The 20,063-nt window shown below is 35.8% G+C and overlaps 1 protein-coding gene across 9 annotated transcripts in view; it reads left to right on the top strand.

The window, feature by feature from the left end:
* The window catches only part of LOC101686034 (WD repeat containing planar cell polarity effector), a 531,713-nt gene that overhangs the window by 469,830 nt on the left and 41,820 nt on the right, over nt 1-20,063 (top strand). The window lies entirely within an intron of this gene.

The following is a 20,063-nucleotide window of genomic DNA, read 5'->3' as shown; positions in this document are numbered from 1 at the left end:
AAACTCAAAATGGATGAAAGACCTCAATGTGAGACAGGACTCCACCAAATCCTAAAGGAGAACATAGCCAGTAACCTCTTCAACATCGGCTACAGTAACTTCTTTCAAGACACATCTCCAAAGGCAAGTGAAACAAAAGCAAAAATGAACTTTTGGGACTTCATCAAGATAAAAAGCTTCTGCACAGCAAAGGAATCAGTCAACAAAACTAAAAGGCAACCTATGGAATGGGAGAAGATACTTGCAAATGACATATAAGATCATGGGCTGGTATCCAAGATCTAGAAAGAACTTATCAAACTCAACAACCAAAGAACAAATAATCCAGTCAAGAAATGGGCAGAAGACATGAACAGACACTTCTCCAAAAAAGACATACAAATGGCTAACAGACACATGAAAAAATGCTCAACATAATTAGCCACCAGGGAAATACAAATCAAAAGCATAATGAGATACCACCTTATAGCCATTAGAATGGCAAAAAATTTAAAAAGCAGCAAACAACAAATGTTGGTGAGGATGTGGAGAAAGGGGAACCTTCCTACACTGTTGGTGGGAATGCAAGCTGGTACAGCCACTCTGGAAAGCAGTATGGAGGTTCCTCAAGATATTAAAAATAGAGCTACCCTATGACCCAGCAATTGCACTAAAAGGTATTTACCCCCAAAGAAACAGGTGTACTGAAAAGAAGGGGCACATGCACCCCAATGTTCATAACAGCAATGTTCACAATAGCCAAACTGTGGAAGAAGCCAAGATGCCCTTCAACAGATGAATGGATAAAGCAGATGTGGTACATATCTACTATGGAATATTGTATTGTATTCAGCCATCAGAAAGGATAAATATCCACTATATGCAGCAACATGGATGGAACTATAGGGGGTTATGCTAAGTGAAGTAAGTCAAGCAGAGAAAGAGAATTACTGTATGGTTCCACTCATATGTGGAACATAAAAAATAGCACAGAGGACCCTAAGGGAAGGGAGGGAAATCTGAAGGGGGAGAAATCAGAGAGAAGAATCATGAGAAGCTATGGATCCCAGTAAATAAACTGAGGGTTTCAGAGCGGAGGGGGTTGGGAGGAGGGGGTAACAGGGTGATGGGTATTAAAGAGGGCATGTGTTGTGATGAGCACCAGGTGTTGTATATAACTAATGAACCACTGAAAACTACATCAAAAACTAATGATGTACTACATAGTGGCTAACCGGACATAATAAAAAAATTATAAAGAATAAAACTCTTCAATTATAAAACAAATAAATAGAAGGACATCACATGTTCGTGGACTAGAAGATTTAGTATTGTTAAAAAGTCCATACTTCCCAATCAGTTTGTACATTCAATGCAATCTCTACCACCCAGTGGCAGGGTGCCTGGCTGACTCCAGTCAGTTAAGCATCTAACTTCAGCTTAGGTCCTGACCCTGGGATCCTGGGATCCAGCCCTGAGTCTGGGTCCCCACTCAGGGGGGAGTCTGCTTGTCCCTCTTCCTTTGCCTCTACCCCTGCTTGTGCTCAGTCTCTTTCTCAAATAAATAAATAAAATCTTTTTTAAAAATCCCAATGGCATTTTTTACAGAAATAGAAATAGAAACAGAAACAGAAAATTCATTTGGAACTACAACAGACCCCAAATAGCCAAAGCAATATTGATCAAGAAGAATAAAGCTGGAGGTATCACATTCTCCAATTTCAAAACATATTACAAAGTTATAATCAAAACAGTATGGTACTGGCATAAAAACAAATACAAACTAATGAAACAGAATAGAGAGTCCAGAACTAAGTCTATGTTTAAAGAGCAACTGGTCTTCAATAAGGATGGCATGTATATACAGGGGGAAAGACAGTCTCCCATACACACTGGTGGAGAAATTAGAAATTCACATGTAAACAAAGGAAACTGGACTCTTATCTCACTCCATATTTAAAAAATCAACTCAGGCACCTGGGTGGCTTAGTCAGTTAAGAGTCTGCCTTCAGATCAGGTCACGACACCAGGGTCCTGGGATTGATCCCCATCAGGCTCCCTGTTCAGCAGGGAATGTGCTTCTTGCTCTCTCTCTGCCTTCCTCCACCCAGGTCATGTTGTCGATCTCTCAAATAAATAAATAAAATCTTTAAAAAAAAACTGCAAAATGGATTAAAGTGCTAAGCTTAAAACCTAAACAATAAAGTCTTCAAAGAAAATCTAGGAGAAAACTACCAGACATTGGACTAGACAATGATTTCCTGGATAGGACAACAAAAACACAAGCAACAAAAGGAAAAATAGACAAGTATGATTAGATCAAACTAAAAGACTTCTTCACAGCAAAAGAAATCCTCTACAAAATAAAAAGGCAACCTACAGAATGGGAGAAAATATTTGCAAACCAAATATCAGATAAGGAGTTAATACTCAAAATTTATAAATAACTACAACTCCTGGTATACAATGGAATACTATTCAGTCTTAAGGAAATCCGGCTATTTGCTACAACATGAAGGACAGGATACTAGGTAAAATAAGCCAGACACAGAAAGACAAATCTTACATGATCTCACTTACATGTGGAATACAAAATAGTCAAACACACAGAAGTAGTGAGTAGAAATGGTGGTTGCCAGGGGCCTGGGGAGAGGAGGAAACAGGAAAGTGTTGATCAAAAAGTACAAAATTTCATTTGTGCAAAAGAAGTTCTGGAGATTTACTGTAAAATATAGGATATATGATGAATAATACTGTATTATATACTTTAAAATTGGCTAAAAGAGTAGATCTTATGTTAAGTGCTCTTACCACAAAGGGAAAAAAAGGAGAAACAACAAAGGAGCTATGGGCAGAAACTTTTGAAAGTAATGGGTAAGTTTATGGCAATTATAGGAATGATGGCTTCACAGGTGTTTGCTTATCTCCAAAACCATCATGTTGTATACATTTAAACATCTATAACTTTTTTGGTATCACTCTGGTTAATATAGTTTCCTTCATTGTACTAAAGAAATGTAATCGAAGAACTTGACTTATTTTGGAACAACCAATATTTGGTTGTGGGATTCTGTCATTTTGATAATGACAATCATTGTATTTTGCTAGCAGATTATAGCTTTATATGTTTTCTAAACTTAATGATGCCAAGATGTAAAGGAGCAGTGGAAGATAAGGACTGAAACCCAGGTAATGGGCCAGATATTGGATAGGCTTTGGTTTGAGGCTAAAGAGTTTACATTTATTTCAGTAAGTATTTATATGGCTTTTAAAGTTGTCAAACAGGAAAAAAAAATAATAAAGTTGTCAAGCATGAGAGTGATACAATCAAAAGCATGGTATAAAAACATAAATCTGACAGCCTCATCCCAAGTTGGCTCAAATGAGAAATGACAGAAGGAAAACCTACCTAGCAAGCTTATTATAATAATTTGGTAGTAGACCTGTGTGAAAATACTCATGGTAAGAACAAAAAAAGTTAAATTTGAGAGAGTTTATGATAAAAGATTTTAATACGACTTTTTACATTCTTTTATCTGACATTCAACAAACATTTATTAAATGCCTGCTATGTAACAGAAACTATGTTGTGCTTTGGAAATAGAGGTAAAAGTCATAATCCCTGCCTATAATGTATTCATGGGCAAAAACTCTGGTAGAAGGCTTTGAGGCATTCTCCAAACTTACCCTAGAGTGACCTTAAGCCATTTAGACCTTGTAAAATCTATCCATATCATCTCTATCCAAACTTATTTACTACTACACATTTTAACTATTTCTTCATCAAGCAAGACAATATGCGTATGACACCTTCTACCCAGCGCTTCTAAAAGTATTCAGCTTGAAAATGATTAATCATTTCCTACTGACAAATTCTGATGCTCTTTCTCCAGAGCTCCTCCACTAGACCACTGGCAGCATTCTATATTATTGACTATTCCTTCCTTGAAATACTCTTATCTTTGATTTCCTTATTCTCTAGCCCACTGAATCTTCTTCTGCCCTCTTATATCTTAGTCATTTCTAATAACTATTTTGGAAATGTATTCAGGTAAGTTAAAAAGAATTTTTTAAACAACCAATTCTGAATAGGTGGCTATATGACATATCAGGTCTTCTCTTTGTGTCTTACTATAAGTGAACTGCCACACTTAAGTAACTTACCACAATCTCACCACAATCTCCACCCCTAGAGTTTGGCAACCCACAACCAGGAGGGAACTTACAATTCCAAACTTCTCCCTGAAAAGCAGAGTGTCTGAACCCCACATGTGATACCCCAACTTTTAAGACATGCATCTGACAAATGACCCAAGTAAAAAATGGGCAGTGGACCCATTTTTCCAAAAAAGACATGAAGATGTGCTTAATATCATTAATCATCAGGGAAATGTAATCAAACCACAATGAAGAATCACCCCCATACCTGTCAAATGGGTGAGACAGAAACACACACAGGCACACACACACACACACACACAATGGAATATAACTCAACCACAAAAAAAGAATCAAATTTTGCCATTTGTGACAATGTGGATGCACTCAGAGGGTTTTATACTAAGTGAAATAAGTGAAACAGAAATACAAATACCATAAGACACTTATATGTGGAATCTAAAAAACAAAAGACTCATAAATATAGGAAACAAACTGATGGTTACTAGAGTGGGGTGGGTTTGGGATACAGGCAAAATAGGTGAAGGGGATTAAGGGGTACAAACTTCCAGTTATAAAATACATAAGTCATGGAGATATAATATACAGCATAAGGAATATAGTCAATAATATTGTCATAGCTTTGTATAGTGACAGATACCTTACCATAGGGATAATTTCATAATATATATAAATATCAAATCACTACCACATATACCTGGAACTACTAGAATAGTGTAAGTAAATCATACTTCAATTAAAAAAAAGTCTTCAGAGGGCCCCTGGGTGGCTCAGTGGATTAAGCCGCTGCCTTCGGCTCAGGTCATGATCTCAGGGTCCTGGGATCGAGTCCCGCATCGGGCTCTCTGCTCAGCAGGGGGCCTGCTTCCCTCTCTCTCTCTCTCTGCCTGCCTCTCCGTCTACTTGTGATCTCTCTCTGTCAGGTAAATAAATAAAATCTTTAAAAAAAAAAAAAAGCCTTCAGGACTTTGGCTTCTTAAAAAAATAAGACGGGTTTGTTAAATGAAGTGAAAGTAAGATAGGAAAGAAAAATGCCATCAATCTAACATTTATATAGCAATTTGTGGCTCACAAGAAATTCTTCCTAACTCCTCATTCTAATGCTGAGTGTTCTAAATAATTATTGCCATTATATGGAGGAGAACACCGTGGCTCAAGGATGTTAAGTAAATCCCACTGGATCATACCTATCTTTATACAGGGTCTGACACAGAGATCAACATAAACTAATACATAATACTGCATAATTATGTACTTTACTGCTTCTTCCAGGGGGTAGATTTAAGATGATGATATTAAAGGGTCTTACTGGCTAGATGTCAGGTGGATATAAGCAGTATACAAAGTGCCAAAAAAATCATTTTATTCTAGAATGCATATCTTTCTGTAAACCAGTAACTAACCAAGTAGCAAAAAGTAAATACAATGTAAAATGTAAAAAGAAGACAAGGATGACAATGACCTACACTTGAGACATGAGGTCCTAAACACATAGCTTTGACAGCAAATTGGGCTTGCATCCATGAAACCACAGCACTGAAGCAAATGGAGAAAGAGTTCTTAAACGGGCCTAGCACAAAGATGCTGACTAAAAAATCATCCAGTCTTTCTGGTAAATATTTGCTTATCATAAAGCTTCAACCTGAAGGGCAGGCTTCTAATTAAACACACATCTAAGGATCTATTGAAATAATCTCCAAAGATGGAGACTGGGAGGAACTACTATGTGTTCTTTTGCCTCGTTTCAGGTTACCAATACCTCCTAGAAGGAAACCATGCATTTGTTTGGCATCCCAGTTTTTGTAGCTGCCATCCAGGGGTTACCCTTTGATCACCTACCAAGGCTTATATCCAAAATGACTACAACAAATGGAGAATGAGTTCTTAACCAGCTACCCCCAATGAAAAACAGAGAAGCAGCAAACTAAAATGCCTAGTCTTTCTATGAGAGGTCTATTGGTGTATCTTCTTGGCTGTACTCTGGGGGCAGGCTTTTAATTAAATACACATCTAAGAATCAATTCTGTCCTCTCCACAAACATCTCAGAGGGTGGGCACTATCTTCCTGCTCTCCCTCCGCCTCACACCAGGTTGCTGGTGTTTCTGAGAAAGGAGCTTGTCTCTATGGCTAGTGCCCCAACTTCTGTCTGCTGCCCAGAGGACAAAACCCTTGATATCCTGATTCTGTTGGCCAGTGGGACCTGCATTCATAGGCTACCACCTCAGGATTCAGTGTAGAGAGACAAAAACATTCCCATCTTCCCCTCAAAGAGATCTGTTTGCATACTTTAAAGCTGCTGCCTGAGGATCTGGCTTCCAATCTGAATCTGAACCAAGATCTTTTCCTTTGGGATACTGACAGGTCTTGGCAAACCCTCAACTACTCATAGCCATAAAGAATGAAGTAGGCTGGGGCACCTGGGTGGCTCAGTGGGTTAAGCCCCTGCCTTCAGCTCAGGTCATGATCTCAGGATCCTGGAATTGAGCCCCGCATCAGGCTCTCTGCTCAGGGAGTCTGCTTCTCCCTCTCCCACTCCCCGTGCTTGTGTTCCCTCTCTTGCCATCTCTCTGTCAAATAAATAAAATCTTTAAAAAAAAAAGAATGAAGTAGGCTGCTTGGGCAGGCACAAAGGTTTGAGAGATGGGTTGAGATGAAGACCATTCCTATATAAGGCTGCTGCTTCAAGACAGGTAGAAATAGCTGTTTTATCTAATGCATAGAAACTAACACAAGGAAATGAAGAAAGAGAGGACTATGTTCCAAATGAAAGAACAAGATAAAACCTCAGAAAAAAGATTTTAATGAAACATAAATGATTTGCCTGATTCGGAGTTCAAAATAACAGTCACAAAGGTAATGCTTACCAATCTTGGGAGAAAAATGCATGAACAAAGTTAAAATTTTTAACAAAGAGAAAATATAAGAAAGTGCCCAAGAGAAGTCACAGAGATGATAAATACGATAACAGAACTGAAAAATACAATAGAGGAATTCAGCAGCAGACTATATGAATAAGAAAGGATGAGCAAACTCAAAGACAGGTCAACAGAACTCATCAAATCAGAACAGCAAAAAGAAAAAAAAAAGAGACTAGAAAACTTAAGGGGCTTATAGGAGAATATTAAGTGAACCAACATTCATATTATACATGCCCCAGAATGAGAAAAGCCAGAAAGAAAGGGGTAGAAAACTTACATGAAGAGATAAAAGCTAAACGTCCCTACCCTTGGAGACCCACTCCAAAGCACTTTTACTTAAATTGTCTAAAGTTAAAGACAAGGAAAGAATTTTTTTTCTGGCAATTGGTTCAGCCTCACATCTATGTGGTTTCGTTCTGTTTTTAACTCCAGCTAGTTAACATACAGTGTTATATTGGTTTCAGGTATACAATATAGTGATTCAACAATTCTGTACACTACTCAGTGCTCATCAAGATAAGTGTACTATTAATTCCCTCCATCTATTTCACCCATCCCCCTGTAATGATCAGTTTGTGCTCTATAGTTTAAAGTCTGGTTTTTGGTTTGTCTTTTTTTTTTTTTCATTAATTTCTTCAATTCTACATATGAATGAAATCATATAGTATTTCTCTTTCTCTGACTTATTTCACTTAGAGTTATACCCTCTATTTCCAACCATGTTGTTGTAAAAATTTCATTCTTTTTATGGCTAAGTAATATCCCATTACACACACACACACACACACACACACACACACACTTCATCTTCCTTATCCATTCATCAGTTGATGGACACTTGGCTGCTTCCATAATTTGGCTATTATAAATAATGCTGCAATAAACATGGGGTACATCTACCATCTTGAATTAGTATTTTTTTTTATTTGGGGGGTAAATACCTGGTAGGGAATTACTGGATTATATGGTAGTTTTGTTTTTAATTTTTCAGGAAACTCCATACTGTTTTCCACAAAGGCTGCACTAGTTTACATTCCCACCAATAGTGCAAAAGAGTTCCTTTTTTTTCACATCCTCACCAACACTGTTGTTTCTTGTATTTTTTATTTTAGCCATTCTGACAGGAGTGAGGTGATATCTCATTATGGTTTTGATTTGCATATCCCTTAAGATGAGTGATGTTTAGCATCTTTTCATGTCTGTTGGCCATCAGTATGTCTTCTTTAGAGAAATGTCTGTTCAAATCTTCTGCCCATTTTTTATCTGAGTTGTTTTTTGGTGTTGGTTGTATCAGTTCTTTATGTATTTTGGTTATTAACCCTTTTTCAGATATGTCATTTGCAAATATCTTCTCCCACTCAGTAGGTTGTCTTTTATAATTTGGTTGGTTGTTTCCTTTGCTGTGTGGAAGCTTTTTATTTTGATACAATCCAAACAGTTTATTTTTGCTTTTATTGCCCTTGCCTCAGGAGACATGTCTAGACAGATACTGCTATGGCCAAAGTCAGAGATTTTATGGCCTGTGCTCTCCCCTTATAGGATTTTTATGGTTTCAGGTCTCCCATTTTGAGTTTATTTTTGTGTATGGTATAAAAAAGTGGTCCAGTTCCATTTTTTTGCAGGTTGCTGTCCAGTTTCCCCAATACCATTTGTTGAAAAGACTGTCTTTTCTCCATTGCATATCCTGTCACCTTTGTCAAGGATTAATTGGCCAAAACTGCAGGTTTATTTCTGGGTTTTCTATTCTGTTCCATTGATCTACGTGTCTGTTTTTGTGCCAGTACCATACTGTTTAGATTCCTACAGCTTTGTAATATAACTTGAAATCTGGGATTGTAATATCTCCAGTTTCTGTTTTTCTTTTTCAAGATTGCTTTGGCTACTGATGGCTTTTGTGGTTTCAAAAAATTGGGGGATCATTTATCCTAGTTCTTTGAAAAGTGCTGTTGGTATCTTGGTAGGGATTACATTAAACCTGCAGACTGCCTTGGGTAGTATGGACATTTTAACAATATTTGTTATCAAGACAAGGAGAGAATCTTAAAAGCAGCAAGGAAAAAACAATTCGTTATACATAAATGAAAGCCCAATACAGTCAAAATTGTTGAGTGGAAACTTGGCATGCAAGTAGGAAGTGGGCACAATATATTGAAAATACTGAAAGAAGGAAACTGCCAACAAGAATACTCTACCTAGCAAAGCTGTCCTTCAGATTTGGCTGGGTGGGGGGTGGGGTGGGAACTGGGGGGTGATGTGGTTTGGTGTGTGGAATACAAGTTTTCCAGATAAGCAAAAGCTAAAGGAATTATTGCCCCTAGACCAGTCTTACAAAAAATGTTAAAGGGACTTTTTTTTGCTGAAACATAGGGTACTGTTAGTAATAGGAAAATGTATAAAAGTATAAATCTCACTGGTCAAGGTAAATACATAGTAAAATTCAAAGTAATCTTATATTGTAAAGGAAGTTGGTTAATTACTACAAATCTAGTATGAAGATTAGAAGACAAAGGTAATAAAAATACCTACAACTACAATAATTTGTAAATGAATACTGAAAAACTGAAACATGTAAATTATGATGTCAAAACATAAAATGTGAGAGGGGAAAAAGTAAGATTTAGAATGTGTCTGAAGTTAAGCTATCAAATTAAGATAGACTTTTATATATGTGTGTGAAATAATATATATGTGTTGTGTTATGTAACCCTCATGGTAATCACAAAGCAAAAACCTATAGATACACAAAAGATAAGAGGATTCTAAGTATATTGCTACAGAAAATCTTTGAATCACAAAGGAACAGAGCAAGAAAAATGGAAAGGAATGATGAAATCTTAAAAACAGCCAGAAAACAATTAACAAAATTCCAATAAGTACATAGCCATCAATAACAGCTTTAAATGAAAATGAACTAAACTCTCCAATACAAAGACACACAGTGGCTGAGTGAATAATAATACAAAATCCATCTATATGCGGTAAGAGACTCAATTCAAATGTAAGGACATGCGGGGCGCCTGGGTGGCTCAGTGGGTTAGGCCGCTGCCTTCGGCTCAGGTCATGATCTCAGGGTCCTGGGATCGAGTCCCGCATCGGGCTCTCTGCTCAGCAGGGAGCCTGCTTCCTCCTCTCTCTCTCTCTGCCTGCTTCTATGCCTACTTGTGATCTCTCTCTGTCAAAAAAAAAAAAAAAAGTAAGGACATGCAAAATGAAAGCAAAGAGTGGAAAATATATACTCCATGCAAATGAAAACCAAAAAATAGCTAGGGTAGGTGTATATACAGCTGACAAAATACACTTTAAGACAAAGAACTATAATAGGAGACAAAGAAGGTCATAAAATAGTGATAAAAGAATGAATCAAACAAGAGGGTATAATATTTGTAAATATTTATTCACCCATCTAAATACATAAAGTAAACATTAATCGACATGAGGGGAGAAATAGACATCAATTTAAAAATAGTAGAGGACTTAAATTCCCCATTTTCATCAATTAGATCACCCAGACAGAGAATCTATTTAAAAAATATTGTACTTAAATAACACATTAGAGTAGATGGACCTAACACACACATACAGAACATTCTATCTAAGCAACAACACACAGTCTTAAGTGCACATGGAACATACTCCAGGAAAAATCCTATGTTAGACCACAAAACAGTCTTAAAAATTTTAAGAGAACTGGGTGCCTGGGTGGCTCAGTGGGTTAAGCCGCTGCCTTCGGCTCAGGTCATGATCTCAGGGTCCTGGGATCGAGTCCCGCATTGGGCTCTGTGCTCAGCAGGGAGTCTGCTTCCTCCTCTCTCTCTGCCTACTTGTGATCTCTCTCTGTCAAATAAATAAATAAAATCTTTAAAAAAAAATTTTAAGAGAACTGAATCATATCAAACATTTTTTTCTGACCCCAGTGGTATGAAAACTAAAAATCAATTATAAGATGAAAAGTAGAAAACTTATAAATATGTGAAAATTAAACAATATTCTGCTGAACAACCAGGGTCAAAAAAGAAACCAAAAGAAAAAAAAAATATCTTGAGAAATTTGAAAATGTAAATACAACATACCAAAACTTATGAGACTCAGCACAAACAGCTTAAGAGAGAAGGCCCCAAATGATAAATGCCTTCATTAAGAAACAAGGTCTCAAATAAACAACCTAACTTTTCACCTCAAGGAACTAGAAGAACAAACTAAACCCAAGATTAGTGAAAAGGAAAAAAAGGCAATAATGAGAGCAGAGATAAATGAAATGAAAAAAAAAAATCAGAAATGAAAGAGACATTACAGTGGATATCACAGAAACCTTTACAAAGAATGAATGGACAAAGCCATAGAAACATACAGCCTACCAAAACAAATCATGAATATACAGAAAACCTTCAATAGGCCAATAACAAGCAAGTAGATTGAATCTCTAATCAAAAATCTCCCCCAGAAAAAAAGTCCAGGACCAGATGACTTCACTGGTGAATTCTATCAACATTTAAATAAGAATACCAGTTCTTCTGAAATGCTTTCAAAAAAAGAGCAGAGAACACTTGCAGACTCATTTTAAGAAGCCAGCATTACCCTGATACCAAAAGTAGACAATGACACCATACAAAAGAAAACTACAGATGCCAATATCTCTGATGAACACAGATGCAAAAAACTTCAACAAAATATTTGCAAACTAAATTCAATAATAACACTAAAAGGAACATTCACCATGATCAAGTGCAATTTATTCCAGGATGCAAGGGATGATCCAATATTTGTAAATCAATCATTGTGATACCCACATTAACAAAATGAACAAAACAAATGATTATCTCAATATAAATAGAAAATCCATCTGACAAAATTCAACATCCATTTATGATTTTTTAAAAAATCTCAAAAAGTGGCTTATAGAGGGAACATACCTCAACATAATAAAGGCCATGTATGACGAGCCCACAGCTAACATTATCCTCAATGGTGAGAGCTAAAAGCTTTTCCTCTGAGATCAAGAACAAGACAAGAATGCCCATTCTTTTCATTTTATTCAACACAGAATTGGAAATCCTAGCCAGAGCACTTAGGCAAAATAAATAAATAAATAAATAAAAGGTATCCAAATTGAAAAGAAAAAAGTCAAACTGTCACTCTGTGCAGATGACAGGATATAGAAGACCTACACTCCACCAAAAAGCTGTTAGAATAAACAAGTTCAGTAAAGTTGTAGGCTACAAAATCCATATACAATCCATATTGTGTTTCAATATACTAATATTGAACTATCAGAAAAAGAAATAAAACAATCTGATTTATAACTGCATCTAAAATATAAAATACCTAGGAATAAATTTAACTGAGGAAGTCAAAGAGATGCACACTGAAAACCATAAGGCATTGATGAAAGATTGAAGGTGACACAAATAAACTGAAAGATAAGCCATGATCATATTGGAAGAATAATGTTAATATGTCCATACTATTCAAAGGAATTACAATTTAATGCAATCCTTTTCAAAATTCTGAAGGCATTTTTTTCACTTTTAAACAATCCTAAAATTTGTGTGGAAGTACAAAAGATCCCAAATAGCCAAAACAGTCTTAAAAAAGAAGAACCAAGCTAGAGGTATCACACTTCCTGATTTTAAGCTATATTACAGAGCTACAGTAATCAAAACCGTATTGCACTGGCATAAAAAAACAGACATACGGATCAATGGAAAAGAACAGAGAGCCCAGAATTAAACCTAAGCATATATGATCAATTAATTTACAACACTGGAGACAAAAATATACAAAGAGTAAAAGACAGTCTCCTCAACAATTGGTGCCAGAAAAACTGTCACAGCTACATACAAAAGAATGAAACTAGACCACTATCTTACATGCACAAAATAACCTAAAATGGATTAAAGACCTGAACATAAAACCTGAAACTGTAAAACTCCTTAACAAAATACAGGCAATGATGGGGCACTTGGGTGGCTCAGTCAGTTAAGTGCCTGCCTTCAGCTCAGGTCATGATCCCAGCTGTCCTGGGATTGAGCCCAGCATCCAGCTCCCTGCTCAGCAGGAAGCCTGCTTCTCCTTCTCCCTCTCCCACTCCCCCTTCTTGTGTTCTCTCTCTCTTTCTCTCTGTCTCAAATAATAATATCGGAAGGAAGGAGGGAGGGAAGGGGGGAGGGAGGGAGGGAGAAAATACAGGCAATGAGAGCCTTGACCTCTATCTTGGAGACAAATTTTTGGATCTGACACTAAAAGTAAAGTCAACAAGACAAAAATAAATAAGTGGGACTATATCAAACTAAAAAGTTTCTGCATTTTGCCATCACCAAAATGAAAAGACAACCTCCTGAATAGAAGAAAATATTTACAAATCATGTATCTAATAAGGGGTTAATATCCAAAATATATAAAGAGCTCAACAATTCAAAAGCAAGCAAACAACCCAGTTAAAAATGGACACAGGGTCTAAGTAGACATTTTTCTAAAGATGATATACAGACATCCAACAGGTACACAAAAGTGTACTCAACATCAGTAATCATTAAAAAAATGCTAATCAAAACCTCAGTGAGAAATCACATCACACCTGTAAGAATGATTATTAGCAAAAAGACAAGAAATAATAAGGATTGGCAAAGATGTGGAGGAACGGGAACCCTGTGCACTATTGGTGTGAATGTATACTATAGAAAACAAGATGGAGATTCTTCAAAAAGTTAAAAATAGTACTGTTTGAACCAGAAATTCGACTTCTGTGTATCTGCCAAAGCAAATAAAAACACTGCGCACTCATGTTAATTGCAACATTCACAATAGCCAATAAACGGAGACAACCTAAGTGTCCATCAATGCTGAAAAATGAAATGTGGCATAAATACATAAGGGAATATTATTCAGCCATAAAAATCAAGGAAAGCTGTCATTTGTGATAACATGGATGGATCCTGAGGTCACTATAAGAAGTGAAATAAGTCGGACAGAGACAGACAGATACCGTATTATCTCACTCATGTGGAATCTTATAAAACAAAAAACTCAAAAACTCAAACTCCTATAGACAGAAAAGACATTACTGTTTACCAGAGACCAGGGGCGGGGCAGGGGGGGAGTTGGGAGAAATGGGTGAAAGTGATCAAAAGGTAGAAAATTCCATCTAGGGGTGCCTGAGTGACTCAGTCAGTTAAGCATCTGCCTTCAGCTCTTGTCATGATCCCAGGGTCCCGGGATCAAGCCCTATATTAGGCTCCCTGACATTAGGCTCCCTGCTCCTCAGGGAGCCTGCTTCTTCCTCTCCCACTCCCACTGCTTATGCGTTCTCTCTCTCTCTCTCTCTCTCCACCACACTCTGACAAATAAATAAATAAACTCTTTAAAGAACTTCCATTTATAAAATAAGTCATAAGGAGGGGCGCCTGGGTGGCTCGATGGGTTAAGCCTCTGCCTTCAGCTCAGGGTCCTGGGACCCAGCCCCGCATCTCATCAGGCTCTCTGCTCAGCAGGGAACCTGCTTCCCCCTCTTTTTCTGCCTGTCTCTTTACCTACTTGTGATCTCTGACTGTCAAATAAATAAATAAAATCTTTTAAAAAAAATAAGTCATAAGGATACAATGTACAGCATGATGACTGTAGTCAATAATACTGTACTGTATTTCTGAAAGGTGTTAAGAGAGTACATATTAAAAGTTCTCATCACAAGAAAAAAAATTATAACTGGTATATTAGATATTCACTAGACATACTGTGGTGACCATTCCACAATATAGCAAATCATTTTGTTGTACACCTAAAACTAATATGTTTTACACCAGTAATACCAGCTTTTTAAATGTATTAAATTTTAAAAATAAAAATATCCAAATTATTAAACATACATAACATTTATCCAAACTTTCATGTCAAACTTATAAAAGTTTATAACTGCCTCTACTAATTTTTTTTCTATCACAAATAATAAAGTTAACAGGCCAGTAATAAATAGTTTACAGATCAGTTATTAGTCTTTATCCTATACTTTAAGTAATATTTGTCTAAGAATAATGCCCCACTAAACTTAGGGAAGAAGCTCATATAGTAAATCTGTGATAAAATAATAAGAAACGTTGGATGTGTTCAAATCAGACTTAATGGATATGCACTGTGAAGGATTTACAATAATGGCTAATGATCACAGTGTTTCTGTTTTTAAAAAGCATCATCAGGGGTCAGATTAATACAATTTTCTTGATCTGGTACTGAAAGAAATTATTCAGTAATTTAGCATCTTTCCTATAGAACTAATGAGACCAGGATACAACCAGCAAGGCTTTTCTGGAAAGCAGTTCTCATCCTATCAATTTAGTTTATTTCTATCACAGACTACATAGTTAAGTTATAATCTTCATACCCCAATTTTAGAAGGCTCATGATTGTGTCCTGTATTCCAAAATAAGCTGGAAAGTGTGTGTAGGTGAGGGGGGGGCATGTATGCGTGTGTGTAGAAAGCATCTATTCTTTCTTTCTGCCTTTTTTTTTTTTAATCTTAAACACCTCTCTACCGCTATCAGAGGCCAATCTCAATAAGAATATCAAAATAGTAAAGCAAACAATCATTGAGCATTTACAATGTGCCAGGAATTCTTCTAAGTATTTTAGGTGCCATGCTAAAATTAGTTATCCTCCATTTAAAGAATACCTATCACTTAGTCTTTTTTATTTAAATAGAAATAAATTTTAAAATGACATGAAAAATGTAAAATTGATAGAAATAAATGTAAGGGCTATAAAATATAATAGTACTGTAGTGTGAAAAAAGTCTATCCAAACTAAAGTTCCACAAAGTTCAGCCCCTATGTCACTTGTTTTTGTAGGGCCCACAACTAGAATGGTTTTTATATTTTAAATGGTTTGGGAAAAGTAAAAAGAACTTTGGAAAAAGTCAAAATTTTGTGACACATGAAAATTATATGAAATTCAATTTCAATGTCTACAAATAAAGTTTTATTGGAGCACAGCCATGCTCATTCTTTTCCATATTGTTTATGGCTGTTTTCATGCTACAATGACAGAACTGAGTAGCACTTTACCTGGCTATTTAGCACGCTGCCAATTGTAGTAACCATGGCTATAAATGCACAGAGTTTCAAGTGCCACACACATTGCCATACCACAGTGCATACGCATATTATCAAAATAAGGAAAGAAAATAGAACTCAAAATGTCATACTTTTGAAGCACAGTAGAATGTGGCTTTTGTTACTGAATTAAAAGTAAAGCACTGTGTTTATAATGTAATGATAAAATAGCTATGCTCAAAAGAATCCAATATACAGTAACACCAAAGGACTCTTCATAGTATCCCCTGCCCACAGGCAAGCAACAGTGAGAAAAAGTAGAAAATTTACAAAGAAGTGTCTCATCATAGGAGAATTTCTTCACTAACAGAAAATAAACATGAGGTATGACCAAACTAAGTTTCTCAGTAGCTCATTTGTTAGTCAAGCAAGGAAAGCCATTCACTGATGAGTTAATGAAATCATGTTTGACTGCAGAAGATGAAAAGATGTGTCCAGAGGAAATAAACTTAAGACTTTTGGCCATTGGGCAAGTACATTTGCTCAAAAAGTTGAGAAAAGAAGATGATTTCAAGTGGTCTTCTGTGGTCAACAAATGTACACTATTCAACTGCTTTTTTTTTTTTTTTTTTTAATTTGAGGAGTCAGTGCAAAGTTTGAAGTAACTGAAGAGTTAGTCTCTATGAACAGTCTGTGTAAAACAACTTTAGGCAAGAATATTTTCAAAGTTGAGAAAACTCCAGTACAACCTAAAGTAGAATCTGCTAAGATGTGCTATAACTGATTATGATAATATATATGGAAGGGGGAAAAAGACAATTTATAACCTTGTAAAAAGGTGTTTTTAAAAAAAAAGTTAAGGTGTTTAAATCTATTATTTAAAATAAAATTAATTTTAAAATTTTAAATGTTTAAATATTTACTCAACCGTTAACTTGCAGAAAATATGTAAATATGTCATATGTTACTGAACCAAAAATGTCAAAGGTGAACTTCATTCACTCCTGTGAGTTTCACAACTTTCAGTTTTGTGAATTTTTGTCAAAAATAGAAGATGAATATCCTGACTTGCCCTTCTATCCAGAAGTTCAAAAACTTAAGCTGTGGTAAAAGCAGTGACTTTTTTTTCTTTTTAGCTCTATGCTGAGACTGAAATTTTTCTGAATGAGAACCACCACTGACTACTATTATCAAATTGAATAGCCTTTTGAAATCAGCTCTTGTTTCAAATTTGATCATGTTCCTTGATGAATTAAAACTAAAATTACAAGGCAAACAGTTACTATATATGAAATTTTTACTAAATGAAGTAAAGCTATTAATGTTGTTTGAATTACAAAGTAATGTCAAGTTGGGTTGTCAAGAATTAATGAAAGAACTGAGATCTGTATTTCCACATAAATCTGAAATAGATATATTTTCTGATCGCAAACTAAGTTCTAGTAAGAGTAAACAACTGTCCCAGTTTTAGCACTTCGAGTCCCAAATCCTCAGAAACCACTCAGTCCTGGAATATCAGAACAACTGGCCTCCCTAATTCCAGCAGCATTTTTCAGACCTAAATACAAATGCCAAGTATATATTCCTATTTCAAAATCCATTAACTGTGCAATTGAGGAGCTTCCCAGAAACAGCAATTGGAAATGATTAATCTGCAATGTAATGACATGCTAAAAGGCAAATATCAAGAGAAGAATCTAACAGAATTCTATAAAATATGATGCTGTTGATAGACTGGTGTCAGTTTCTGGTAGCACCTACCTGTTTGAAAGGACATTTTCAAAGGTGAAATACACAAAATATCAACAGAGATCAACATTAACAGAACATTTGCAGTTGAGTTTGATAACAGAAAACTAACTTCAATTAAATTGAACCTCAAATTAAATGCTATCTCCACATTCCCATTAGATGTGTATCACACAGAATACTCAATTATATTTTAAATTTTATTAATAAAAACTTAGAGAACTTTTCTCTCTTGATCTATAAATACTTACATAATATCTTCAGTTTTGCTTCTTGGCCTGCAAAGCCTAAAATATTTATTGTCTGGCCCTTTACCTAATGGGACCCCTTATTGTGACTAAGACAAATAGAGTTAAGAGATGGGGACTGTTACAGTTGACAAGAAACTAAATGAAGCAGTAACCACTGGTTTTTATGAGAAAAATAAACAGCAGTGGTATATATTTAAAAGACTAACATACCAGAGTCAGAAGCAATCACTTCATTACACCAATCTCTTTGGATGTCCTAGAATCTAAATCTTAGACCTTAACCCTTCTGCCATGGTTAATTTTCCTTTACATAAAAAAACTGGCATGGATTCAAGGAAGATTGATAATGACTAATACCGTGAAACTTGGTGTCTATTTTTAAAAGTTTTATAAAGTTTTTTAGCTCAAAAAATGCCAAGATTACAGACATAACAATTTCTATTTAAAACTACAGAAAGTACCCTGGGCTGTTTTTAAAGTCCAAGGAAAATTTTTTAAAAATAAAAAATTAAAAAGCAGGGTAGGGGTTTTTGTTTGTTTGTTTTTTGTCTTTAGTTTTGTTTAGTCATAAGAATAATTTATTGAGGGGTGCCTGGGTGGCTCAGTGGGTTAAAGCCTCTGCTTTCGGCTCAAGTCATGATCCCAAGGTCCTGGGATCAAGCCCCCCATCGGGCTCTCTGCTCAGCAGGGAGCCTGCTTCCTCCTCTCTCTCTGCCTGCCTCTCTGCCTACTTGTGATCTCTGTCAAATGAATAAATAAAATCTTTTTTAAAAAATTATAATTTATTGACTACTGGGAAGAGAGACTGTTGAACAACTTTGTGAGAGAGACTTAACTTTACATCCCTTAAGATCTTCAAGAGAGTAACGATCTTACTGTAGGATTTATATTTTTATCTACTTAAAGGCAAGAGCCATCTACTGTTCTAAAAAAAATTCAGGGGCGCCTGGGTGGCTCAGTGGATTGGGCCTCTGCCTTCGGCTCAGGTCATGATCTCAGGGTCCTGGGATGGAGCCCCACATCGGGCTCTTTGCCTGCTTCCCCCTCTCTTTCTGCCTGTCTACTTGTGATCTCTCGCTCACTGACAAATGAATAAAATTAAAAAAAAAAAAAACTTAAAAAAAATTCAGATGTCCTATGAAAGCATTACAATCCAGATTTCACAGCATGATATGGAAATATCATATTAGAAGTGTTACACAATTTCTGAACTATATAACTAAACAAAACATCCTGGTCTATACAAAAATATCCCAAAATAGCAAGTAATTCTGAGTTAATGACAGACAGTAATGTGTATTTTTATAGAAATACAACTGTCATCAAAGCATTTCTTGGTGCTAAGACTACAGGGAGGAATACAGTAAAATGCTGCTGGTAAGCTTTAGAAAATATAATTTACTGGGAAGGTAGACTAAATAAATAAATAATAAGTTAACATAAGCATAGTGCCAAATGAGTGGTATATGCATGCATGCACTAAGAGCTATAAGAGAAACGCATAACTGATACTTATAAATACCCACCAATTATACACAATTACTTGTTTCAAGGATGAGAATATGTAAATTAATGTCTATATAATATGTATCAATAAAAAGAAATTAAATTGTAGCACTATCACATAGCTTTTCTCTTCAGCCTAATGGCATATAAATGTAAGCAAAGATTTCTCTTTTAAAAGCATCATTTGATATTCTAAACCAGGGCCAACAGGTATATTGTTGTTATGAGAGCAAATAACCCACAAATACCATATTCTTTTCCACTGAGAAGGGGGGGGAGGCCTTATAAACGTTCTCAACACAATTCTCTAGGTAACCACAACTTATCAACTAGAATTGGCACTTACATGAAACTTACTTGCCATCCACGTTTTAAGGTATCATTTTAAGAACAGAAGGAAAAACATAGACATAGTCTACTTATTTGACTTCAGTTAAGATAT

Source organism: Mustela putorius, unplaced genomic scaffold, assembly GCF_011764305.1.
Source record: "Mustela putorius furo isolate JIRA1106 unplaced genomic scaffold, ASM1176430v1.1 tig00000224_pilon_pilon_pilon, whole genome shotgun sequence".
NCBI lineage: Eukaryota > Metazoa > Chordata > Mammalia > Carnivora > Mustelidae > Mustela > Mustela putorius.
The sequence above is the reverse complement of the archived record's forward strand: the minus strand, read 5'-3'. Positions and strand labels throughout refer to the sequence as shown.